At 31.5% G+C, this 27,703-nt stretch overlaps 1 long non-coding RNA gene across 1 annotated transcript; it reads left to right on the top strand.

Annotated features, from left to right (window-relative positions):
* The first annotated feature begins 162 nt into the window (after window positions 1–162).
* Window positions 163–27,703, top strand: LOC136077106 (uncharacterized). Its single transcript, XR_010636830.1, has 4 exons — window positions 163–361; window positions 26,500–26,656; window positions 27,353–27,423; window positions 27,535–27,703. It is a non-coding gene; the product is annotated as an uncharacterized LOC136077106 (long non-coding RNA).

Below are 27,703 nucleotides of genomic sequence, written 5' to 3'. Positions count from 1 at the left end.
AAATTTAAAAGCCTTCTTCGAAATTTATTTTCTCAGGTCAGATATTAATCTTTATTAACCCGATGTGATGGTTTCTTTTTTTTTCTCTCCTCCATTATTTTGATTGCCTCTCTCTTAACAATCGATTTTGTTATTTTAATGTTTTAAATCGCACGCTTTAAATTTAAATAAATGGAAAATAAATTTCATTCTTTCTACTTATTTTTATTTAATCGAGTATAAAAATGTAAAAAAAAAGTTTGGAATTAACGACAAAGAAAAAGCTGAAATCTTACCTTTAACAAAACCTGAAGGAAATAATAATTTTGACCCCAAATATCCTTTTGGTAACCCTTCTATTATTCCAAATTTTTGGGAAGAGGTTAGTTTTTATTTTTTCTCTCTCTTTAATTTTTTTTTATGAGTAACCTTAAAGATATTGAACAATATATATTATCATTACATTAAAATAGTTGTTAAGTACATAAAATAGCCTATTTTAATTATCTATTGGATTTTAGACTTAAATTTTGTTCAGTAGAGGACAAGAGGGAGGGAGTGGAAGCAACCCAAGGCAGCTACTCCTTGCGCAAGCATTAAGTTTCAAATGCGCCGCTTATCTGAAAGAACCCTACGAATCCCAAAAAAGTATGTGACATGTGACGTTTTAAAAGAAAAGCTTGAAATCAGTATTCTAGAATTAATGTTTATATCTATGAAATGTTATAAACTTTTAAGTAACCAAAATTTAATAACATTCTTTTAAATTTTGAATTGTTAGCTTAACTGAAAGTTTTTATTTTAAAAAAATGGTTAAGTTTTGAGTTGTTTGAAGGACTTGCTGAGGATGCCCACCTTTTTTTTTATTTTTTATTTTTTTATTTTTTTTGTTTTGTTTTGTTATAAGATCAAAATTGATGAATTTAATATTTTATATTTTAATATTTATCCATCAAAACTATAAAATATATGTCAAGGTTATGATATTTTTTGAAATCTAAATGGCCATACTCCTATAACCTGAGAAAAAATAACTTTTTTTATAAAAAATGGTGTTATTACAGTTTTTGACCGCTAAGTTAAAGTTTGTGATAAATAAAAAACTTTGATTTATTTGGTCTCTACTAATATATATTAATTGGAAACAACTAAGTTTAAAATTAAAAACTTGTGCTAAGTAACAAAAAAAGTAAAAAAAAAAAATTTTTTTAATTTGGGGAGGTTGGGGGTAAGGATTTTTTTTTTTTTACTTGGTCACCAGTTCTAAACTCCAAAAAAAAATTTTAAAAAATTATAAAATTTTATTCCCCTAGGCATATTTGTTAAGGAAATGCTGTTCCCAAGCTTCAATTACCACCTTTTAATTCATCCTCATTTGAGACTTAGAGTAATATAGATGAATAATGAACACTAAAAATATTTAATCAACAAACTTTTTCATAACAAAAAGACTACAACACATATCAACACAGATATTATTTTTTGATTCTTCTTGTATTGAAATCAACTACAGCTCTTTAAATTTTCTCCATGTTTACTATGCTCTGTGCTGACTTTATATCTGTTCCTGGTAGGTTTAAACTTAGCGTGCTCTGCCACTCCCACCTGTTCTGCAAAATTTTCTAGGGCATATTACGGTATTTTAGAAAAGGAACACAGTGATTTACAATAATACGTATTTTCCATGTAGTTTTTAATGTTAATCCCTCTATTTTTGCATCATAGATTTCATTTTGTATAGATTTAAAAATGTCAGGAAAGTTGTTGATAATTGTTTCAAATGTCTTCCAAATGTTCAAATGTCTTCCAAAAGCTGCATCTTTAGCCAATTTAAAAGCTTGCAAACAATTTATTACAGATAATATTAAGTGTTGGTATTTTGGGATTTCCTTCATCACAGCTTGTTCAAGACAATCTAATTTTCAAGTATTTTTTTTTGAGTTATTTCCATCCTATCCAACACCATGGTATCCTCGAAAAATAAAATGGTATAAAGACAGCCAGATTTCAAATCTGGAATCATAGATAAATAATAAAACTTTGCCTAAAACTCCAACTGCTCCCATCGTTAAGTGCAATTCTGGTGGAGCAATCTCATGAATAATAAATGTTTCAGGATTCTTATCTAAATAAATCAATCTTTTATTAATCAAATTGGTATAATTTGACCTTATTTGTTTTTGGACATCCATTATTATTATATTTATCAGCCCAGTAATTCAGATTTCAAAGTAATTTCAAGATTTGATATGACTAATCCTGAATACCAATTAGGTTCAGGAATGTCCTCAACTATAGCTAATATCTGTGTACATTGAACTCCACTGCCTTTATACTTTGAAGTAGATGAATGCTAATTATTAGGATCAAAAACATTACATGCAACCTTCAAAAAACCTCCTGCATTTACAGCTGTATTGACAAATGCTTTAAAGGGTTTAGATTTCTTTTATTTATAATATTCATTACAAAATCACTTGTATTTTTAACATAAACAAGGAAATTTTTTTATGATTAAGATACCTTGGATACTTTTGATTAGCAAGAACTTCTTGCACTACTTTTTTAAGTAAATATAGATTTTTTTGGCAACTAGAGCAAATCATTGTAGAATATGCTTCTGAGCTTGAATCATATTTATAATAAACAATAGTATTAATTTTTTTAAGGATGGATTCAGAAACTGTAAATAACTTTTTTGATTTGCTCCTTTATGCTACAAGCAAATGCAGCAAACACTGAAGTCATTTTTAAAACTAAATTTAATTTTAGTTACGTATTTATCTAAATTTGTGTTGTTCCCAGGGATTAGTCAGTGCATTCACTAACTTTTAAAAATAAAAATAAAAGATTATACATCATTTTTTTTTTAAATTACATAGTACATGATTTTGATTTCAAACTTTGTTTTTTACTAATAAAATAAAGTATTAGTAACCATAATAATTTAAATTTTTAAATTGACACAAAGTTTAACCTGGTGGTGAAATTTCAGAGCAGTGTTTTCTTGCATTACTGAATCGAATATGACACAGTTTTTTTTTTGTTGTTAAACAGGTAATATAAAAAAATTTAGTAATCTTCAACATATGATAAAATATTATAAAATTTAAAATCTGTCAATGAATTTTAAGTAGATAGATACTTAGGACACTAGTGAACAACTTCTCAAAAACACTCAGTACTTAATTAAAAATTACAGGACATGTAGTTTTTAATTAAGTACTGAGTGTTATACATGATTTATAGCAGAATTGATTTTACAAGTAAATTAAATTATTTAACTAGCTTGCATCCAATAATATTTGAAAATACATATAAGGTAATTGCATAAAAAGAATATAAGTCATTTTATCAATAAATTTTTATCAATAAATTGGAATTTGTATAAATTGGGTTATTCCGTGTAAATGAAGGAAAGTTTTTAGTTACCCTCTCTAATACTCTTCAAACTTCAATCAGTGCTAACTATCAATGAAACATTGAAAAAATAGAATTTAAGCTCCCATTTTCATACAATTCAAAAGTTATATACTTTTGTAGTGGTACTTTTTTAATGACTTATTCAATTCCTTGCGGTAAAATATAGATAAAAATTGGTACATAACCATTTTCGAGGTTAAAATTAAAAAAAAAACCCAAATTCAAGATTATGACTGTCATTTTTTGATTATAAATTGATGTATGCATATTTCTGCTCTTTTACCATGAGTCACTTTTCAATCACTCTTAGGGTTATTGAAAGCACAACCTATTTAATAAATAGATTTTAAAATGATTAAACTTTTTTTTTTCCTGCCATGTGTTACACTTTCACTCATTTATTTCATTTGAAGTTTCAAACTTTCATTGGGAAATAATAGATCTCAGACAATTTTAATTAAAAAAAAACTTTTGTTCTTTTCAGTATAAAAATATATATTGCTTTCAATAACTTCAAAATTTTACTTATTATAAATTTATACTAGTAGTATTTACATTTACATATAGAATTTATTTATATATATTTAATTATATATATAATTTATTTATACATATTTAAAACATTATTTATTTATTATTACAACGATCTACAACACAACAAATAATTACTGTTTATGAAAATTTTGTAAATTTTAATTCCTATTTGTATTTCTAAATTCAGAAAGTAAAATTAAATCTCAAAATGTTACAAATAAGAAATTGAAATACACAGTATTTTGAAATAAAGTGCAAAATCTGTTTAAGAGAAAAAAACAACACGAAAACAAAAATGCAAAATATTGGAGTAAGCATCATTGCTCAAATATTGAAATTTCAAGTTAACATCATTTTAAGAATAAATTTTTTTTTACAATAAAGAAATAAATTTACTGAAAATGTTAATGCTGCTCAATTAAAGTTTTACTGACTTCCAAAAGATTTTGATGGTGTTTTAAAAAATGAAATGACATTCATTTTTGCCACCCCAGCTAATGTCATACCGGTTCAGACCATAAATATGATTGAATTGGATATTTTGGATGCATGAGCTTTACCCTATAACAATAAGATATAGAATGTACCACCCCTCTCCTATAAAAGGAGAGGGGTGGTACATGGTTAAAATTATTGAAGTTCATATAAATAAATAAAAAAATTAATCACACCCCTTAACCTCAGTTTACTCTGTACTTGTGTATACCCATATAATAAATGTATTAATAAGTTTTTGCACCTAAACTCTCTGACAGATTACATAGCATAGAAATGCAGGTATAAAAACAATCACAAAATGTAATAAATGCATTTAATGTAAACAAATATATAGACTAAGCTTTAGAATACATAGACCTTTTATGCTAATAATCCTTATTTTTTTATAATCATGATAAACAGATTTATTTGTTTGTTCTGAGTAAATTCTAAGTCTATCAGTATTGGTACTTTTCAGAAATGGTATAATATGGTTAACTGCAATATGAACTTTCCATGTTATGTTTAAAGAAAAATTTTCAAAGTAATGAATTATGCTCCATCAAATTAGCCTAAGTCGTCTTAAATACCATAACAACAGATATCACCATAATTCAATATCACCATAATTCTCCAAAGGTATCATTGGTTAAAACTTTCATTAAAACGCCTTCATTAAAACTTTCAGTAAAACACTTCATTGGTTAAAACTTTCTTAAACATTCAATAACTGGAAATAAATCATGTTTTCCTTGATCAGCAATATTACGAACAAGAACATCTAACTTATCTAAAAGTCGGTTGGCATTATTGCCATCAAACTCAATGCCATGATAATCTCTAAAAAATATAATTTGAGTTTGATCATTGTTCAAAGCCAGGCCATAGTTTTTATAATAGTTTTTTAAAAGTTGTAATTGTTTCAATTAATGTATGCAACTCAGGTACTGGAACTAAATTTTCTATAGTTGTGTCTATATCTCTTAAATTAACTCTTAAATTAGCTATATTTTTATAATCAGCCATCTTTAATTTAGGTTTTCCAGCTTCTATGTATTTACTATAACGACAATCAAGGGAAACAAGAATTTGTTTTACCATTCTAAAAACTCCCTCCTTCACACCACAAACAACCATATATTTCAGCATGGCTTGTTATGCCAAGTATTGAGTTTCCACACTTTAAATCACATGCAACAGAACACTTGATATTTTAAAGATTAAGAGGATCAACTAACTTTCTAAATATTTCCATTGTGTTCATATATTCTTTCTACAATAGCAATAATAAAATAATGCTCAACTCCAACATCATCAAGATCAGTTTTATCATATAGATTAAAAACATTCATAGTGACCATTAAATAACCTCAACCAGAATCCATATCAACCCTTTTAATTATAACATGTATAAATTTATCAATATCCTTTATGTCAACCATTGATTTATTTACTATATCACCAGCATCAAAAAATTATTCTTCTTAACTTAAAAAATATTCATTTTAGCTTTTAAAGCCTCTTATTTTTCAAATATACTTTCTTCATGCTACTTCAAAACCCAAGGCTCTTTTTGTAAATGTAGAACACATTTTTTTGGTTTTAGACTGGGATAGTTCTAAACATTTTATAAGCTCAATAATTGTTCTGAAAAACACTTGATTTAGTCTTGCACAATCACCTTTTTTGTCTGTAGTCACAGCTACAATTGTCAACGGTTTCCCATGAGTAGCAGTTGTGAATTTTTCATCATTTTATTTTCACCAATTTTATTTTCATTTTGCATTTTAGTTTTTAGGATACTTGAAGCAACACATTCTGCACTTACTGATTCCAATACATATGCTGCATTAACTAAATTTTTACAACTTGAACATCCCCACAAAGGTGAACAATGCCTGACTTTTCCACAACATTTTAAACACAACATTTTATTTATATCTTGATTTAAATCAGAAGTAATAATTTAATTTAATTTTGATATTTCTAAAACATCTGAAGTTCTTCTAATAACTTAACAGGTTTCCTAAACAAATAGATATTTCCTAATTCAGAACAATTTACTTTTTATGGTTTAAAGCAAAAATGAATTTTAATATTAATTAAAAATGACTATTAAGTCATAAATATAACTTTTAATTTATTTTATTAAATAACCGGAAAAATTTTGTTTAGCTGTTTTAATTCCAAAGAACTGATGTTTAAAGAAAAAAACTAGAGGAAAAAAGTTTTTGGAGCACCTAGTCACAGAAAAGGATGAGACTTAATTGAATGGCGAGTAACACGAATTTTAGTAGATAGCACAAGAGGCGTTAACTCTTTAAAGCAGTGCCCATTATAGTATCTGTAGAAAAGAGAAAGAGACGCAACATTATGATGATGTGATAATGATTAGAGGTTGGCTGCAAGACCAGGTTTAACTATGTTTGCAATCTGTTTTTGCACCTTGTCTAAAACAGAAAGGGCATCATTAGAATATCTGCCCCAGATATGACAACAGTATTCCATAAAAGGCCAAATATGAGATTTATAGAAATAAAGAATAGAATTCGGAGTCAAAAGTGTCAAGCTCAATAGAGATGCAACCTTAGCAGATGCTAATTTTGCAACAGATTTGGTATATGGTTTCCAAGAAAGTTTGGAAGTAAGAGTTAATCCTATAAGATAAAGGGTATATGACTCATCAAGTACATTACTGTTCATAAATATAGAAAGATTTAAATTATTGCGATAACGATTGGCTGAAAAAAATTGAGTTTTATCTGAATTAAATTTCACCAGCCACTGTGAGCCCCATGCTGTAGCAGAAGTGAGATCCTTTTCAAGCTCAAATACCCCCTCCAAGCATTCAGAGAGTATTGGCTTCATATCATGACAAGAATAAATGGTATATCATCAGCGAACAATGCCACCTTAGATGTGAGAATATCTGGAAGATCGTTAATGTAAATTAAAAAGAGTAAAAGACCAAGGATAGAACCTTGAGGAATCCCTGAAGTTACAGAGTAAGAAGAAGAGTGCTGTCCATCGAGGACAACTTTTATACTACGATTGGAAAAGAAGGAATAAATAATCTTAAAGATGTTACCAGATACACCATAAGAAGAAAGCTTATGGAGAAGACCAGCATGCCAAACTTTATCATTAGCTTTAGAAATTAAATTCCAGGCCAAGCATGTGACTATTGGAACAACGAATTAAAGTAAGGTAACCATCAACACTGAGATCATGAAATGAGACAGCTGAACTCAAATTAGTCTTACAAAGAGCAAGTAGGTCTGGTGAACTTTGCAAGAGATAAGACTCAACAGAAGAAAAGTTACTTTGAAGACCAAGAATATTAGTGAATGATAGGTTTAGAGAACTTGGTAATGATAATAATTTTATATGTTTTATAGTTTTTGGTACTTTATTCATTTTTAAATTTGTTAAAGAACTTGACTCGAAGCATAGATAGTTCTCAGTACACTGTTTAACAACCCAAGCAATTGCCTCATTACTATTGGTAAACCCTAAGCGGTAAAAAGGGTTCCAAATGTGGCCTTGGCAATGCACACCAAAAGTACAAACAGGGACACCATCCATTTGCATTATGGCACTGTTAACAATTTGATATTTTTCAGCTGTTGATAAAATCAGCCTCTCTGAGAGCTACCACATAGTCTGGGAAACCTGACTACCACCTGGCCTCAGAACTATAAAACTGAGTTTTAGAGCTGAACCTTCATTAGGAGATAATAGAGTGAGTTGCCTAGTCATAAAAACAGAGAAACAAGCAAAACCCATGTATTGAGTCAAGAAGATCCAGCATCATCCTAAACTGGAAACAATGTATTAAAAATACATCTGCACCAGCCTCATAGATGAAGAAGGGGTGCAAAGCTGGTCATCACATAGAGTCTGTTTACCCCTTAAGTTTTTGCCTAGGGGGCTTTCTACAAGACAGTAGCCGGATGCATTTATGGGCATCTGCCCAAGATGAGTATTTTTATCGAGACACCATCTCTAGCCTTTACACAACCAAGAACCCCAAGGCAGAGGGTTTTTTAAGTCAGCGTTGGCATCTCCTAGCCTTTGCCTAAAAAGGCATGTCCTTTAAGGCAGGACATGAAGCAGATTGTACAGGGCTACATGTTACCAGTAGCAGGATAACCTGCCCTGCAATTGATAATCATATGTCTGCAAAGCTTTTCATCTAGTACCTTGATACTGTTAATACATAGGATGTGCAGCATCCAAGATGATTCATGAAGACTGTCTGTAAAATAAAATAAAATGTCTTTAAAAATATCAACAAAACCATTTAATGCTCTAAATATGGCAAAAGTACAACTTGGTTGCAAATTTATTATTGTAGTTCATCATGAAATAATTAAATTTGATTGTCAGCAAAAGGTAGTGTTACAAAATTTATAATGTAGGTTGTGTGCCTAAATAAAATTTTTTGGTCTTAACTTTAAAATGGCTTATCTTTATTTTACTTCAAAAGAATAAAACTATATTTTATTTTAGTAAGGCATAATATCTCTGTTTTCATTAAAGTATTAAATGAAAACAGAGATATTTGAATTGATGATAGTTAAGCAACATCAATAATTATTGGTCAGGCTTGGTTTGAGAACATTCAAGTTTATCAATGTTGGCAACATTCATAAACTTGAATGTTCTCAAAACATCTTGGTGCGGAAGAATATTAATCAAACCAGCCAAATTTATAAACAAACAAATTCTATTGGTTCAAAAAATATGTTGATTAAGCAAAATAAAGTTCTAGAGTATTCTATTGAAATGTTTTAAAAATTGTAATATTCAAGATTTTTAAGTTTTGAGATTTTAAACATAAACTGTTTTAAGAACATATTATCAAATAAACTATTATTTTAATACTATGGCTCATTCTTGGAGCCACATCTGCAAAGCCGTAAATCTTTTAAACTATTATTATTATTTGTTTACAAAAATAAATAAAAATTTATAATATATGTTTTTTAAATTGTCAAAATATTGAACGTTTATTATAAATTATAGATTTCATTAGTATTTTCTTATTTAAAAGATATTTTTTAATGTAAAAGTTAATTTTCTATTTTCTTTTTATTTCTATTTTCTTTTTATTCTTATTATTCTATTTTATTTCTATTTTCTATTTTATTTCTTTTTATTTCTATTTTCTATTTTATTTCTATTTTATTTCTTTTTATTTCTATTTTCTTTTTATTCTTATTATTCTATTTTCTTATGTAAAAGTTATTTTTCTTGTAAAAGTTATGTAAAAGTTATTTTTCAAATCTATAATTCCACCTCTCTTGTATGGTTCAGACTTTGTCACCTCACCTAAAGACAAAGCCGAACTGTTTGCTAAAAACTTTTCATCAATATCATCTCTTGATTCCACTAATTGCGTTCTACCTGATATTGCCAACAAACAGGTTGATTCATTGCTTGACATTCATATCACTTCAGCATCTGTATCTAAAGTGATTTCCTGCCTAGACTCTTCTACAGCTTGTGGCCCAGACAACATACCTGTTATTGTCTTGCAGAAGTGTTCTCCAGAGCTGTCGTCTATACTCTCAAAACTATTCAACAAGTGCTTATCAGAGTCTTGTTTTCCAGCCTGCTGGAAAGCCGCATCTGTTATCCCTATCTTCAAAAATTCTGGGGAGCGATCTGATTCGTCTAACTACCGTCCCATAAGTCTTCTTCCTATCATAAGCAAGGTTTTTGAATCTTTAATTAACAAACACTTAATTTCTCATCTTGAATCTAATAACTTACTTTCTGACCATCAATATGGATTTCGATCTTCTCGTTCTACAGCTGATTTGCTAACAGTAATAACTGACAGGTTTTATCGTGCATTAGATGAAGGTGGAGAGGTTAAGGCCATCGCTCTTGACATTTCAAAAGCGTTTGATAAAGTTTGGCATGCCGGTCTTCTCCATAAGCTTTCTTCTTATGGTGTATCCGGCAACATCTTTAAGATCATTGAATCCTTCCTTTCCAATCGTAGCATAAAAGTTGTCCTCGATGGACAACACTCTTCTTCTTATTCTGTAACTTCAGGGGTTCCTCAAGGTTCTATCCTTGGCCCTATACTCTTTTTAATTTACATTAACGATCTTCCAGATATTCTCACATCTAAGGTGGCATTGTTTGCTGATGATACTACCATTTATTCTTGTCGTGATAAGAAACCAACACCCTCTGATTGCCTGGAGGGGGCATTTGAGCTTGAAAAGGATCTCACTTCTGCTACAGCATGGGGCTCACAGTGGCTGGTGAACTTTAATTCAGATAAAACTCAATTTTTTTCAGCCAATCGTTGTCGCAATAATTTAGATCTTCCTATATTTATGAACGGTGATGTACTCGATGAGTCACCTACTCTTTATCTTCTAGGATTAACTCTTACTTCCAATCTTACTTGGAAACCATATATCAAATCGGTTGCAAAATTAGCATCTGCTAAGGTTGCATCTCTTTATCGAGCTCGCCACTTTCTTACTCTGGATTCTATTCTCTACCTCTATAAATCTCAAATCCGGCCTTGTATGGAATACTGTTGCCATATCTGGGGCGGATCTTCTAATGATGCCCTTTCTCTTTTAGACAAGGTGCAAAAACGCATTGTAAACATAGTTGGACCTGCTCTTGCAGCCAACCTTCAACCATTATCACATCGTCGTAATGTTGCTTCTCTTTCTCTTTTCTACAAATACTATAATGGGCACTGCTCGAAAGAGCTAACGTCTCTTGTGCCATCTACTAAAATTCATTCTCGTGTTACTCGTCATTCAATTAAGTGTCATCCTTTTTCTGTGACTGTTCCTAAGTGCTCCAAAAACGCTTATTCGTCTAGTTTTTTTCCTCGAACATCAGCTCTTTGGAATTCGCTTCCTTCATCTTGCTTTCCTGATTCATATAATTTGCAATCTTTTAAATCGTCCGTCAATCGTTATCTTGCTCTACAATCTTCATCTTTTCTCTTACAGTAACTTCCAACTTTAATTAGTGGCTGCTTGCAGCCTTGTTGGAAGCGAAGATGTTTAAAAAAAAAAAAAAAAAAAAAAAAAAAAAAAAATTTTTTTGTATCCTTTATTATTCTAATGTAATCTTTTAAAACAGTTTTTACGATTTATATTGTAAACATAAAGACTTTCAACAATAATTGCATTTTCAATGAAATTATTAGTAATTATCAAAGTTAATAAAACTAATTATGAAATAAACATACAAGAAGTTATATTTTTAAAATAAGTTTTGTGTTGCTTAATTTATGGACAATCCCTAAACTAATGCCTGTTTAGCGTTGTTTGTTTTAGTTACTTTTTTAAACGATTTCTTTTATTATTATGCCTTGTGTTTGTTTTGCACAGATACCAAAAAAATAAAATAAAAACAAATCGACAAGAAAGCAAGTTAAGAAAAATGTAAAAAAATTTTCAATCATTTAGGAAAAAAAAGATTGTAAAGGTTATAGTTGCCATTCTTACAAACTCGTTATACTTAAACTTTAACTTTTTTCTGTTTTAAATACTAATTAAAATTAAAAAGCCCACTCACTAAACATAATCAGTGGTATTGTGAACCAGTTCCGCTTCCTCTTTATAAAGTATTTTTAACCTTTTTAGACCTTTTTAGTTGATTTTTATCGACTTAATTTAGTTTCTACAGTAACTTAATGATTTAATTATTTCATTTGTTTATCTTACTGAGTAGAATTGTTTCAAATATGTTAAACTTTTCAAACTACGCGAATCATTAAATAGTAATTAAAAAATTAACTTATATTATTACTATTTTATCATTACTATTTATAAAATAATTTAGCTCAAATAGAACTAAAACTTTTTTATCATGATTATTTGTTGTAGTTTTTTCTCGTAATCAACAAATCAATAAACAGATAAATTAAATCAATAAACGATAATCTTTTCTCCTAACTAAAACTCTGCTATTTACAAATTTTTTCTCAATATATATACTCTATGCTTTTCCTAAAATATCCTTCAAAACACCGTCATAAATCACCGCAAAAACATATTTACAATTATTATTGGTAAAAACTATTAAAGCTATTAAATCTCTAACGTCATTAAATGTTCTAGAACTTTCCGGAATTACACTCCTCCTTGATCCTTACGGATCATCCAAATAGCAATCAAATTATTTCGAAGGCATGCGCCGTTCTCGACCACTCCGTCGCAAAAGCATGTCGATTTCTTGGGGTCTATCTTCAGCTTCGACATTTTCCTCGTTCGTCTCTAATACATCTTTAACTTGCTCTCCTTGATTTTTAGCGTTCTCTAAACCAGTTTCAGTATTCATCTCTATTTCCACATCAGGGATAATGACTGGACTGACCATCATTTCGAGGTCTAACGTGTTTCACATGACGCGGAATGCCGTTCACTTCTACGATTTGTTTCGACGCATTCCGAGTTAGGGTAGCTGGTTGCCACTTTGTATAGCACCTCGCATTTGGTGGTTTCAGCCAGACTTTATCGCCGATTCGAAACCTCTTGTTCGTGACATTTTGCGCAGGAAGATTCTTTTTTTCCAATCCTTTCACACCAATGGTATAACTGTATATTTTATCCATTGGACTTGCACCATTTTTGTCGGCTGAGACATTGTACTCTTCAATTAGCTGTTGCAACACGCTCAGTCTTTTTCGAATCAGCATTTCACTCGTTGCTTTTGATCTCAACCTTGATTTTCCTGTAAGGGCGTCAGAAACCCAGTGGAATACTGTCACGGAATCGGTAAAAACAGTCACTTTCTTCAGCCTCCACATCAGAGCCATATTCATTCCACGTATCACAGCGTCTAATTCTGCCATGTTTATATGAATATCAGACGTTTCTTTTCGCAGCCATGTTGCATCCTCCACAGTAGTTTTCCCAACTTGAATAAGAGCACCCATCGCTAAAGAACTGGCATCAACCCACACTTTTCCCTCATCACCACACACAGCCCAATCACCACAAGCAGGCTCGCAACGTTCCACCTCAGCAAATACTTCTTTAAGCACCCACTTAACGTTCTCATCACAAATTTCATCGCCCCAACCCTTCGTTAGACTGACAGCTTTCCTCTTCAAGAGACTACAAATCACTCGCAGCCAACCACACACGGGTAAATGTCCTACCAACTGTCCACAGATTGAAAACACAATTTTCCTGGTTAACTTTTGCGAGATAGCATCAACTCGATTCCCTCTGGACCACATCAGTTTGTTACCAACCTTGCGCACACACAATCCTAACACATGAACTCCATCATTACCAATCTGCTCACCTTCTTTACTTTCTAAACCATATTTTAAAAAATGCCTCTTGACATAATCAAGACTCGCCACACTTTCGTCTACGAAAATGTCGACAACATAAGCGGACGTTCCACTCTTCACTAATTCGTCTTGATCAATGACGGCACTCACAACGGATTTCATGATCATTGGCACAACGTTCAATCCGAAACCAATTCGTGTCAAACAATACCTTTTATTTCGAAACACCACTGTTTGGAAGGGCCAAAGAGATTTATCAGTTTTTAGTTGAAGATAAGCCTTGCGTAAATCAATAATTGCTGGTTTGTTACCCATTCTTCTCCATTCTCTAAGCTTTTCGACACACACATCTGCATCTCTCGTGTATGTCTCAATGAAATCGTTAGCTTCTCTCCAGTCCAGAACAGGTCGGATTTTGTGGTCTTTGTTTCTCTGAATGACAGCCATTAAAGGAATCTGCCCTTTGGGCGGCCCCAATTCATTTTAGTCATACTCTAACACCCACTTGCGATCAATCCAATCCTGTAGTTCGTTTTCATAGTCTGCTCTAGCGTGTTGTGGAATTCCATACTGTGCCACTTTATTATGCAATCGGTCGGGGCTTTCTCCATCTCTCCATTTCCATTTGACTCTCCATTCAACACCATTAAAAACTGCTTCGTGATCTTTCTTTTTTATTTCAATTTTCTTAACTTTGTCCTTGTTCAAAGCCGATGCTCCACAGTAACTCAATCCGAACTTCGCTTTTCCCAAAGGAGAAATGGATACTCCTCCTAGTAGTTTAATGGAACTCATTGCGAGCATCATATCAACTCCAAACGGTTGGAAGTCCACTAAAATAACTTTATCACGTGCTTTAATGCCATCAACCTCAAGAATCACGACCGCTGAGCCAGTGCACTGATGAACTTTTCCTTCAAACGTTACTACCTTTTGAGAGTTTGAGTACCTACATTGACTTTTGGGCAGGAATTTTTTATTCAAAATTGTCTTCGAACATCCTGTGTCCACTAAAGCTGTCGCAACCATACCGTTAACTTTTAAACGAATAACAGATAATGCGCTCATTCCACTGTTGTTCAGGAGCGAGGTAGCGCAGATTCCTCGCTCCTGCAATCGTTTCCCTGCAGCTTCCAGCATTTCGATGCAATGTGTCCTTCCTCACCACATTTAAAACATCTAACAGTCTTCGGTGACAAGTTCTTCGCAAGCAAACAATTCTTTGCAATGTGATTCAAACCTTTGCAGTTGTAACACACTAACGCGGTTTTTGTAGCATGGCGTCTAGATACAGCGCCAACAGCGTCACTGTCAATCACATTTGCACAGTTCAAAGCAGCTCTCACTCTGGGTAACATCATATCATTCGGGTCCATTACGGCTCGAAATCTTGATGATAAAACTTCTGGCAAACCCACAACAAACGCCAAACGCACAGACTCCTCTGATAATTTAGCAAGGTAGGCTAATCGTCTTAAATCAGCCAAAAACACGTCGGCTTTTTCTCCGTCACATAATTTTCGTTTTGTAAACAGTTCATATGCAGTATAGGCATCTATAGAAAACGCCACTAATAACACACGCTCGACTTCCACAACATCTTTTTTATCTTCCGCGGTTAAAGCATCGTACACTGCATAAGCAGCTTCTCTGAGAAGAATCAGAAAAAGTAGTTCAAGCTTTAAGTTCTGAATTTCAGCAATCACTTTCGTTCGTTGAATCCAAAAAGCAGCATCCGAAGTGCCATCATACGTTTCAAACATATCAAATAATCTCATACTTGGTTCCATGCCCGGTTAGCTTGTAGTTTTTTCTCGTAATCAACAAATCAATAAACAGATAAATTAAATCAATAAACGATAATCTTTTCTCCTAACTAAAACTCTGCTATTTACAAATTTTTCCTCAATATATATACTCTGCTTTTCCTAAAATATCCTTTAAAACACCGTCATAAATCACCGCAAAAACATATTTACAATTATTATTGGTAAAAACTATTAAAGCTATTAAATCTCTAACGTCATTAAATGTTCTAGAACTTTCCGGAATTACATTTGTAAAATAATTTAGCTCAAATAAAACTAAAACTTTTTTATCATTATTATTTATAAAATAATTTAGCTTAAATAAAACAAAACTTTTTTATCATTATTATTTATAAAATAATTTAGCTTAAATAAAACTAAAACTAGCGTTAGTTTTATTAGAATCTTGTTGGACTTTAGGTGGCCGGGGGCTATTTTTATTATGATAGCCTTTTTTATGTGCCACAGCGTAAAAATGACTAAAAAAAAAGTCTCCTTGAATATTTCAGAGCCCAGGGCTATAGCCCCCTCTAACTCCAACCCTTCTTAATCCAGCACTGGAAATAAGACACGAGTACATAAATTAAAGTTGTATTATACTCTTTGATAAATAAAAGAACATTTGTTTTCTTATTAAGCAATCGTAAGATGTTACTTTATATAAAAAATATTGCTTAATTTTATTAAAAAATTATAAAAAACCGATGTTTCGAAAATATTTGTTCTAAACATAATTTATTTTGCTTTAAGTTTTTTTGCGTTAAAAGTTATTTTCTTTCCTTATTTTTTTTTTTTTTTTTTGTTTTTTTTTTTTTTGTTTTTTTTTTTAGTTTTTTTTTTTTTTTTTTTTTTGTTTTTTGAAATGTTCTCATAACAACTGAAAAATATGGCCAGTTTTTTGCTACTAAATATTATTTCCATGGTCAGTATTCGAGACCGATTGCTCCTGTTTCCCGAATAAGCCTGATTGGTGTTGCTGAACTATCATGGTCAACTTAAAAATTTATCCATGATAACTTGATTATGGCCTAAACACAGCATACCTGTTATAGTCTTGCAGAAGTGTTCTCCAGAGCTATCGTCTATACTTTCAAAACTATTTAACAAGTGCTTATCAGAGTCTTGTTTTCCAACCTGCTAAAAACCAGCATCTGTGATCATTATCTTCAAGAATTCTGGAGAGAGATCTGATTCTTCTAACTACCGTCCCATTAGACTTCTTCCTATCATAAGCAAGGTTTTTGAATCTTTAATTAACAAATACTTATTCTCTTATCTTGAATCTAATGACTTAATTTTTAATCATCAATATGGAATTTGATCTTCTCGTTCTACAGCTGATTTGCTAACAATAATAACTGATAGGTTTTATCAAGCATAAGATAAAGGTGGAGAGGTTAAGGTCAATGCTCTTGATATTTCTAAAGCTTTTGATAAAGTTTGGCATGCTGGTCTTCTCCATTAGCTTTCTTCTTACAATGTATGTGGTAACAACTTTAAGATAATTAAATCCTTCCTTTGCAATCGTATTATAAAAGTTGTCCTGGATGACAGCACTCTTCTTCATATTCTGTAACTTCAGGGGTTTCTCAAGGTTCTATCCTTGGCCCTAAACTCTTTTTAATTTACATTAACGATCTTCCAGATATTCTCACATCTAAGGTGGCATTGTTTATGAACGTTAGAGTACTTGATGAGTCATCTACCCTTTATCTTCTAGGATTAACTCTTACTTCCGATCTTTCTTGGAAACCATATATCAAATCCGTTGCAAAATTAGCATCTGCTAAAGTCTCTTTATCAAGCTTTATCAAATCTCTTTATCAAGCTCGACACTTTCTTACTCAGGATTCTGTTCTATATCTCTATAAATCTCAAATCCAGTCTTGTATGGAATACTGTTACCATATTTGGGTTGGATCTTCTAATGATGCCTTTTTTCATTTAGACAAGGTGCAAAAACGCATTGTAAATGTAATTGGATCTGTTCTTGCAGCCAACCTTCGACCATTATCACATTGTCGTAATATTACTTCTCTTTTTCTTTTCTACAAATGCTATAATGGACACTTCTCTAAAGAGTTAGTGTCTCTTCTGCCATCTACTAAAATTCATTCTTGTGTTACTCTTCATTCAATTAAGTCTCATCCTTTTACTTTGACTGTTCCTAAATGCTCCAATTTCTCTAGTTTTTTTCCTCAGACATCAGTTCTTTGGAATTCACTTCCTTCATCTTGCTTTCCTGATTCATATAATTTGCAATCTTTTAAGTTGTCTGTCAAATGTTATCTTGCTCTACAATCTTCATCTTTTCTCTTCCAGTAATGTACAACTCTAATAGTGGTTGCTTGCAGCCTTGTTGGAAGCAAGGATGTTAAAAAAAATAAAAAATTAAATAAAAATAATAAACTGCTATTAAAAAATTATGGTTCTAATCAAAGCTGTTACTGGACGATCCACAATTGCTTTTGGAATAACGAATCACAGAATATGTAATCACTTATTCATTATCACTAAAAAGACAAAAGACACTAAAAAGAAATTCCATACCCCCTATGATGATTTTTCCAAGAGTGAACTTCAAAAATCATATGCTGAAAAGAGCACCTCCGGGAACTAAGGGGACAGCACAATATAAGTGGATGGTCAAATGCTAAAAATTTTTTAGAGCTTTTGAAACATTTTATTTGCCATATCAAATGTTCTGTATATCAGCCAGTATTATCACTATTGGATAACCATGAATGTCATGGCAGTATTGAAGTGATTACTTTTGCTAAAGAAAATGGTATAATAATGCTTACTTTTTCTCCACGTACCAGCCATAACCTTCAGCCATTAGACAGTTATTAATGTATTATTTTTGTTTAATTTTTTAATCAAATTTTGATATATTTAAAATGCCAAAAGAAATATATTTTTTATGAATTTAAATCCGAACGATATTTATTAAGAAATTATAGTAGTTTATATATATACAAGTTCTTTATCTTAACTAACTGTTATCCAATTATTAACCTTTATACTCTCATTGAGCTGTATGCTTCAGCCATTCTTCAATGAGAAGGGTTACTTTCCAAGACACTAAACTTCTTGATAGTCTTCTTAATGTTCTTGTGAACAGCTTCTAATGTTTGCTCTGATGTCAGACCAAGAAACATCTGATGGCAGTCCAAATAATCATTCAAGTGATATTTAATGATATGGTACTTCCATCCAAGTGCAATACTGATGTTAAACCTTTCTTTAACATAATTGTTCATGTATTCTATGTAGTCAATGAAAGTTCTTATTTTGTAACCATAAGACGGGTCTAATGTCATTCCAAAGCAACTCTCAGTACCTACAAACAAAATAAGATCTTATTAGGATTTTTAAGTATGTTAATAGTATTTTATTTATTAGTATTTACTTGCTTTAAATCTTCTTAATGTGTTAACATTTGTGGTACTTCAGCGGTGCTACAGTTATCATCTCATCTAATGACCTTAGAACTTTTTGACAATTAGGTCTATCTAATCCTCCACCATTGTAGCCATGCTGAGTAACAGTTTTTTTTTTCTAAGAACTTGGTTAAGGTCTTATTTAAAAGTAGTACTCTTGACACCTTTGTTATAATATGCTCATAGAGATGCAGCTCTGGTGGAGATATAACATCCAATACCAGGCTGTCCAGGCTCATCAAAAACACATGGGTTGATGGCATTTAAAAAGCTCTGCATCAACTTGTGTGGTTTCCCTGCATGAACAAATCATTGATACTGATGGGATAAACTACCAAAGGTTCTAAACTCTCCTAATTTGTTCCTTGCACCAATACAATGAGCATGTAAATATTTCCCACCATGGGAAGATAATCCTAGCATGATATTGATAAGCTTAAGATCTGATGCAAGGAAGTACTTCCATTCATGCAGTTTGAGAAGGTGGACGATTTGGGCTAAATTGTAGCTGCTTTCTTCATCATGTCGGATAATTGCCAATAAAATAACCTTGTTTACACATGAATCCTCTTGGTTCCTTAATTATTCGTCAAGTTTTTCTGATTAAAAAAGGCTCATACCAACTTTAATTGACCCTTGGTTCCCAACAATACCAATCCTCACAATTTATTCTTGGAGAACAATATCTCCTTGTTTGCATATTTCATCAACAAGCATAGGTATATGTTCCACATATACTAGATCTTTTTAAACCGCTGTATGGTTAGCACCTTGTCAACTGCTGAATGCAATAAAACTGATTTAGTAAATGGGGCTTTCTATTCACGTAAATCTCCACATTGGTTTCAAATCCGGATTGAACAACTTCTTTTCTTATTTCTGTCAAAATACTTTTAATAACACATTCAGGCATATCATGTCAGGTCATGTCAAAAATATCAGGTCAGGTTACCCTGCTACTGGTAACATGTAGCCCTGTACAATCTGCTTCATGTCCTGCTGCCTTGAAGGATATGCCTTTTAAGGTAAAGGCTAGGAGATGCCAACTCTGACTTAAAACACCCTCTGCCTTGGGACTCTTAATTGTGTAAAGGCTAGAGATGGTGTCTCGATAAAAATACTCATCTTGAGCAGATGTTAAATGCATCTGTTTTTATGACTAGGCAACTCATTCTATTATCTCCTAATGAGGGTTCAGCTTTAAAACTCAGTTTTATAGTTCTGACGCCAGGTGGTAGTCAGGTTTCCCAGACTCTGTGGTAGCTCTCAGAGAGGCTGATTCTATCAACAGCTGAAAAATATCAAGTTATTAACAGTGCCATAATGCGCATGGATGGTGTCCCTGTTGGTACTTTTGGTGTGCATTGCCAAGGCCACATTTGGAACCCTTTTTACCGCTTAGGGTTTATTAATAGTGATGAGGCAATTGCTTGGGTTGTTAAACAGTTTACTGAGTGCTTCCTATGCTTTGAGTCAAGTTCTTTAACAAATTTAAAAATGAATAAAGTACCGAAAACTATAAAACACAAAAAACCATCATCATCATTAAGTTCTCTAAACCTACCATTCAAAAATATTCGTGGTCTTTGAAGTAACTTTTCTTCTGTTGAGTCTTATCTCTTGCAAAGTTCACCAGACGTACTTGCTCTTTGTGAGATTAATTGAGATTGAGTTCAACTGTCTCATCTTGTGATCTTAGTGTTGATAGTTATCTTCCTTTAATTCGTAAAGATTCCAATAGTCACATGCTCAGCCTAGGCATTTACATTCGCAATAATTCACCCATTTGTAAGGAAACTAGGTTAGAATCCACAGACTATTATTTTAAGTGCTTTTGCTCACCACCACTTCACTCTATTGCCTTTTTCTTTGTTCTATATCATTCTCCTTCATCTCAAGACTGCACTTTTTTTGATGTTGTTTCTAATCATATCGACCAAGCCCTCTCTCTTTATCCATCAGCCAATATTGTTGTTATTGGTGACTTTAATGCTCATCACAATGAATGGCTTGGCTCTAGTGTCGGTGGCTCTGCAGGCATTAAAGCCTAAAACTTTTGCCTTTCTCAATTCGCTTTCCAGACAACCCGAATCATTTACCTTCTCTACTCGACTTATGTGTTGTTTCTGATCCTAGTCAGTGCTCAGTTTCTCCACATTCACCCTTAGGTGCTTCTGATCACAATTTGATCTCTCTAAAACTATTATCTCATTCTTCTTCATCATCTGAATCCCCCTATCATTGCACCTCTTACAACTACCTTAAAGCTGGGACTCTTTCTGTGATTTTTTTCATGATGGCTATTGGTTAGAAATCTTTTGCCTTCCTGTTGACTAATGTGCTTCTTACATAACTTCGTAGATTCAGACTGGCATGGAATCTTTTATTCCCTCTTGACGATTCCAGGTCAAGCCTCACTCTTCTCCATGGTTTTCCTTGCATTGTGCTTCTGCAGTTGCCAATCGAAACCGTTACTTCCATATCTATCAGCAAAACAATTCTCCAGAAAACAGACGTCTGTTTATTACTGCTAGAAACCATTGTAAAAAAGTTTTGTCTGAGGTCAAAGCCCGCTATTCTCAGATCATGAAATCTTGTATTTTAACACAAAAATTAGGCTTTCATGAATTCTGGAGAATCTTTAATAGTATCAATAATGAGGGCAAACCTGTAATTCCATCTCTCTTGTATCGTTCAGATTTTGTCACCTCACCTAAAGGCAAAGATGATTTGTTTGCTAAGAACTTTTCATCAATATCATCTCTTGATTCCACTAGTTGTGTTCTACTTGATATAGCCGTCAACCAGGTTGATCCATTGCTTGACATTCGTATCACTCCAGCTTCTGTATCTAACGTGATTTCCTGCTTAGATTCTCCTACTGCTTGTGTCCCGGACAACATACCTGTTATAATCTTGCAGAAGTGTTCTCCAGAGCTGTCGTCTATACTTTTAAAACTATTCAACAAGTGCTTATCAGAGTCTTGTTTTCCAGCCTGCTGGAAAGCCGCATCTGTTATCCCTATCTTCAAAAATTCTGGAGAGCGATCTGATTCACCTAACTACCGTCCCATTAGTCTTTCTCCTATCATAAGCAAGGTTTTTGATTCTTTAATTAATAAACACTTAATCTCTCATCTTTAATCTAATAACTTACTTTCTGGTCATCAATATGGATTTCGATTTTCTCGTTCTACAGCTGATTTGCTAACAGAATAAATGATAGGTTTTATCGTGTATTCGATAATAGTGGATAGGTTAAGGCCATCACTCTTGACATTTCTAAAGCTTTTGATAAAGTCTGGCATGCTGGTCTTCTCCATAAGCTTTCTTCTTGCGGTGTATCTGGTAACATCTTTAAGATTATTGAATCCTTTTTCAATCGTAGTATAAAAGTTGTCCTCGATGGACAACACTCTTCTTCTTATTCTGTAACTTCAGAGATTTCTCAAGGTTCTATCCTTGGCCCTATACTCTTTTTAATTTACATTAACGATCTTCCAGATATTCTCACATCTAAGGTGGCATTGTTTGCTGATGATATACCATTTATTCTTGTCATGATATGAAGCCAACACTGCTTGGAGTGGATTTGGATTGCTCGGAGGGGGCATTTGAGCTTGAAAAGGATCTCACTTCTGCTGCTGAATGAGGCTCACAGTGGCTGTGAGCCCCATGCAGCCCAAGTAGCAGCATAACTTTAATTCAGATAAAACTCAATTTTTTTCAGCCAATCGTTATCGCAATAACTTACATCTTCCTATATTTATGAACGGTAATGTACTTGATGAGTTATCTGCCCTTCATCTTCTAAGATTAACTCTTACTTCCGATCTTTTTTGGAAACCATATATCAAATCCGTTACAAAATGAGCATCTTCTAAGGTTACATCTTTTTATGGAGCTCAACACTTTCTTACTCTGTAATCTATTCTTTTTCTCTATAAATCTCAAATCCAACCTTTTATTGAATACTGTTGCCATATCTGGGTAAGATCTTCTAATGATGCCCTTTTTCTTTTAGACAATTTGCAAAAATGCATTGTAAGCATAGTTAAACCTGATCTTGCAGCAAACCTCCAACCATTTTCATATTGTCATAATGTTACTTCTCTTCCCCTTTTCTACAGGTACTACAATGGGCACTTTTCTAAAGAGCTAGCATCTCTTGGACCATCTACTAAAATTCATGCTCATATTACTCATTATTTAATTAAGTCTCATCCTTTTTCTGTTACTGTTCCTAAGTGCTCCGAAAAATATTTTTTCTCTAGTTTTTTTCCTTAAACATCAGTTCTTTGGAATTCGCTTCCTTCATCTTGCTTTCCTGATTCATAGAATTTGCAATATTAAATCTAAACTAATCTTTATTTGGAGAGATACTCTCTTCAAGGTGTACATGTAATGATGTTCCACTTCTTGATAGTTTAACCTTACCCTGTTTTTCATCCCCAATAATTGTTCTTAGAATTTTTGATGTGACTTGTTACCAGACAATTTAAGGTCTTTTGACCTTTTATTGATTTTTTTAAGTTTTTAGCAGTTGATTTTATATTGCAGGAGTGTCTAATACCTCTTCCTAGATATTGAAAACAATCTCCACATATTGATGCATTAGTATAAGAACTTGTGTTAGGACTCCTTATTTTTCCCTGCGGTAAGATGGGGTTAATGTACTACCTTAAGTTCATCTCAATGTTACTTCTAGTGTCCCTTGCCAGACTTCAGATTGGACACTGACATAATTCAGACACCACTTGTATTCTGCCAAGCATTGAACTCTTCCTCTTTTCCAGGAGTTTTCTGCACTTTTAACATTTTTTCCTTTCTGTAAAATTTTTTTTTATATCTTGCACTTTGGACACATTCCAGTAAGAAAAGAGTTCACTTTAACATCAAAACCTTTATCGATATGTTTCCTTACTAGTTTTTTTTAAACTATTTGAGCTGAGTTATGTAAGGGTATGCATTGTTTGTTCTTGTTGCAACATCCAAAACAGACTATACCTTTGCACTCCTGATGATTTTTTTTCCGATTTATTTACTTTTTTTCAAATTTAATTTTTTCCAGCTAAAATACATGAAATACTTTACACTCAGGTAAAAGATTACATCTGTCCAACAACATTTGTGGAGTAGTCCAAGATCATCTGTACACTTTTGTCTGAGATCATCTGTATTTTTCTTTTACTCTAATAACGTCTGTCCAATATAATCTGAAAATTCAACGACCTCTAACAACATCTTTATCATCTGGTAATTTTTCTCCAAGTCCAATAACATCAGGAAGAATTTTCTCTAGATGTAGTTACATCTGAAAAATTTTTATATGTAATAACATCTGGTTAAAATAATGCGTTATTAGTTAATACTTTTTTCCAGATGTAATTACATCTGAAAAAAATCCTATATGTAGCAACTTCAGGTTAAATCAATGCATTATTAGTAAATTCATCTTTAAAAAAACTTCACCTTAAAATCGACAGATATTATTATACTTTGATAATTTAAAAGACTTAACTACATCAGTAGAACCCCCAGATGTAGTTGCACAAATGTTATAACACTTTGATAATTTAAAAGATGTAACTACATTTTTAACATTCATTTAATTTTTGCATAGATGTTATTAGACACAAATGAAATTTCAGATGTCATTGTACAGATGTCATTAGGCATCAATTAAGTTTCAGATGGACAGATGTTATTATACCTCATTATATTTACAGATGTTGTCGGACAGATGTTATTTGGCATGGCAATAACTGATGTTGTTACCCCGACCCTACACACATTTTAAATTTTAAATATATTTGTTTACATATAATTAAATATATATAACATATTTAGTTCTAAAAAATAAATGTATTCTCATTATACTTTGAAATTAATTAGGCTATTTGTAGTGCCAAAGACAACAAAGTTTAAGTACCAATTTAAAAAAACAAAATATGAAATTTCAATTTAGGAGCGGGTACAGTTTTAATTTTTTGCTACAGTTGTTTGATATGTCTTTCTGATATATCTGCCAAAAAAAATCCAAGGTACCTTCACCTTCTTAACATCTCGTTATACTAAAAATGCAGTTTGATAAATTTTTAATGAACTATTAATGTATTAAATAACTGATCATTAGTTAGAAAGTTGTAGTAATTACGTAATAATAACTGATTAGAAAATATAGTTGTAAATTAATATGATACTAAATAATAAACTGTTTCTAACTACAAAAGCAAAAGATAAAGAGAAATTATAACTACTTATGTGTTTAAAAATCTTTTTAACTGACAATGCTGTCAAATCAACATGTTTTCTTTCATTAAATCAGTCGACAATATGGAGAATATGGAGAAAGAGGAGCTAATACAATTTTTTCTGAATGGTGGCACAAAAAATGAGTTTCATTTAAAAATCATAGGAGCTTCAAAAACTATGAAACTATGAAATTCTATAAATAATTTAATCTAGCTAAAAGTTTTTCTTTTAAAAAATTCTTTTAATTCCTTAAACCTTTTAGATTTTTTATTAATGTATTTCACAAAAAATAAGTTTCACATTGCGTAAAATTTGTCTTTAGATTATTTACAAATATCCTGTTGGCACAGTGCAAAGATTCTGTGGGAAAAATTGGATTATTATCAATCAGGCATAATAGAATCAACTATATAAATGTTCTATGAAAAATAATAAACATTTCTTTTCAATCAAAATTTTTTACAGCTTGCTCTCATTCTCAAATAATTTGTCAATGAAAATGATTGTTTTAAAAAAAAAATTTCAAATTTAAATTTAGTTTTTCTTTCTTCAATTTTTATCCTCAAAATGGAAAAGACAATCATATTGTTCACAGAAGTGAACAATACAATGCATTGCATGAACATGTGATAAACCGTGCTAATTATCTTAGTTTAGGGCCTGGCCATGTTGTCATATTGCCTTCTTCATATGTTAGTAGTCCAAGAGCACTAAAAGAAAACGTTGAAGATGCGATAACATTCATAAAGAAATATTATAAACCAGATCTTTTCATTACTTTTTACTTTTACCTGTAATCCAAAGTGGAGAGAAATAAAAGAAAATTTAAACCTGGGTCAACCTTCTAATGACAGACCTGATTAAGTTTGTTGGGTATCACTTATAATTAATTTTTAATTTAATGCTGCTGATGCCATTACTCATTTGTGTGTGTTTGACACGAAGTTTTTTAGAGAAGATTTATTACCTTAACATTATAATATTTCACTTTATATTTTTGACCATACGATGAGGCAATCTTAAATCTTTATTATCTTTTTTATAATCTGCTAATCTGTTTAATCAGTCATAAGATTTTTTATAATCTGGTAATATCTGTTTAATCAGTCATAAGATCCTTTATATTAGATGATAATTTAAGGCAATCATGCCGTATGTTATTTTTAAATTAGTAAAGTAACTTTTAAAGTCAGGTAGTTGGTTTAATTCGTTTTAATAATAACACTATCTATGTCCTTCGTCAATTGCATTTAAAGTAAATTAATATGTAATTTTTATTTTTAAGAATTCGAAGACGATGCTCTTTTCACGGGTCAAACTTTTGGTAAAGTTGGTTTTATCTCAAAAATCCTTGCTTCTCACACGGTCAACTCTATGTTGTATGTTCAAGAACAAGATCATTTAATAGCATATTTTTTAAAATTGATGCAAACATATACAAGGTATATACTTATTAAAATTACAAAGTATACATTTAATAAATGCTACACTAACAATGCTCACACAACCAATTCTATGTAGCGTGTTCCATAACCAAGTTGTTTGATAATTTTTTTTTTAAATTTGATAAACATGCATTACAAGTTTTATCATTAAACGAATATTATGCAACTGATGTATTTGTAAATTTTTTTAATTTGTAGTTTTTGATAAGTATTTTTATGTGATAATGTGTATTTTTATTATGTGTTATATAAGGTTATATAGGTTTATATTTTGTAAGTGTTTTTATGTGTGTGCTGTTAATAGTTAAAATATGTACAATAAACTCTGGATAACTCAATACCCCTTAATAATTTAAACTAATTTTAAAATTTCAGTTGAGTCTTTATTTATGGATTATACGACAATAACTCTAACATTTTCTAACAAGCTTTTTCTTGGTCTCTTAGAGGTTTGAATAATTGAGAGTTTACTGTAATATGCTATGTTTTTTGTTAGTTTTGTGATGTTATTATTGTGTTGTCTTGTGTTGATAGATGACTTAGTTACCTTCACATCAGTTTCTATACTTAAAAATATTTTTTGGGTAGTTACATTACTGAAACTGGCTACATAAAATCATTCACTAAAAGCCAAGGATTCAGTTTTCAAATAAAAACATAAAACTTTATCTTATTGTGATTATTTATTTTTAGTCTTGCTTTTTTAAAAAGAGTGGGTAATCTAAGCTTGCAACAATAAATCTTGAAACTTTCAAAAGTTGAAAGTAAGTTTTCTATTTGTTATCTGTTTAGTCACAATTTTGAGTTTTCAAATAAAAAAGTACGTAACACATGTGTAATAAGTGTTTCCAATAATAATTTAGTTCCATTTTTAGGTCGAATTCCTTCTTTTATGACAGATTTTTGAAAGTTCCAATATAGCAGATTTTAAGAAATGTTCTGAATGTTAATTGTGTTCTAAAAGTCAAAACGAAGTTTCGATAATCTTGATATCATTTACTAAAAGCTTTATAATAATGAAACTATCTTATAATTTAAATGTAA

The sequence above is a fragment of the Hydra vulgaris genome, chromosome 02 (genome assembly GCF_038396675.1).
Source record: "Hydra vulgaris chromosome 02, alternate assembly HydraT2T_AEP".
Taxonomy (NCBI): domain Eukaryota; kingdom Metazoa; phylum Cnidaria; class Hydrozoa; order Anthoathecata; family Hydridae; genus Hydra; species Hydra vulgaris.
Note: the sequence above shows the minus strand (reverse complement) of the source record. Positions and strands in the feature narration are given on the sequence as shown.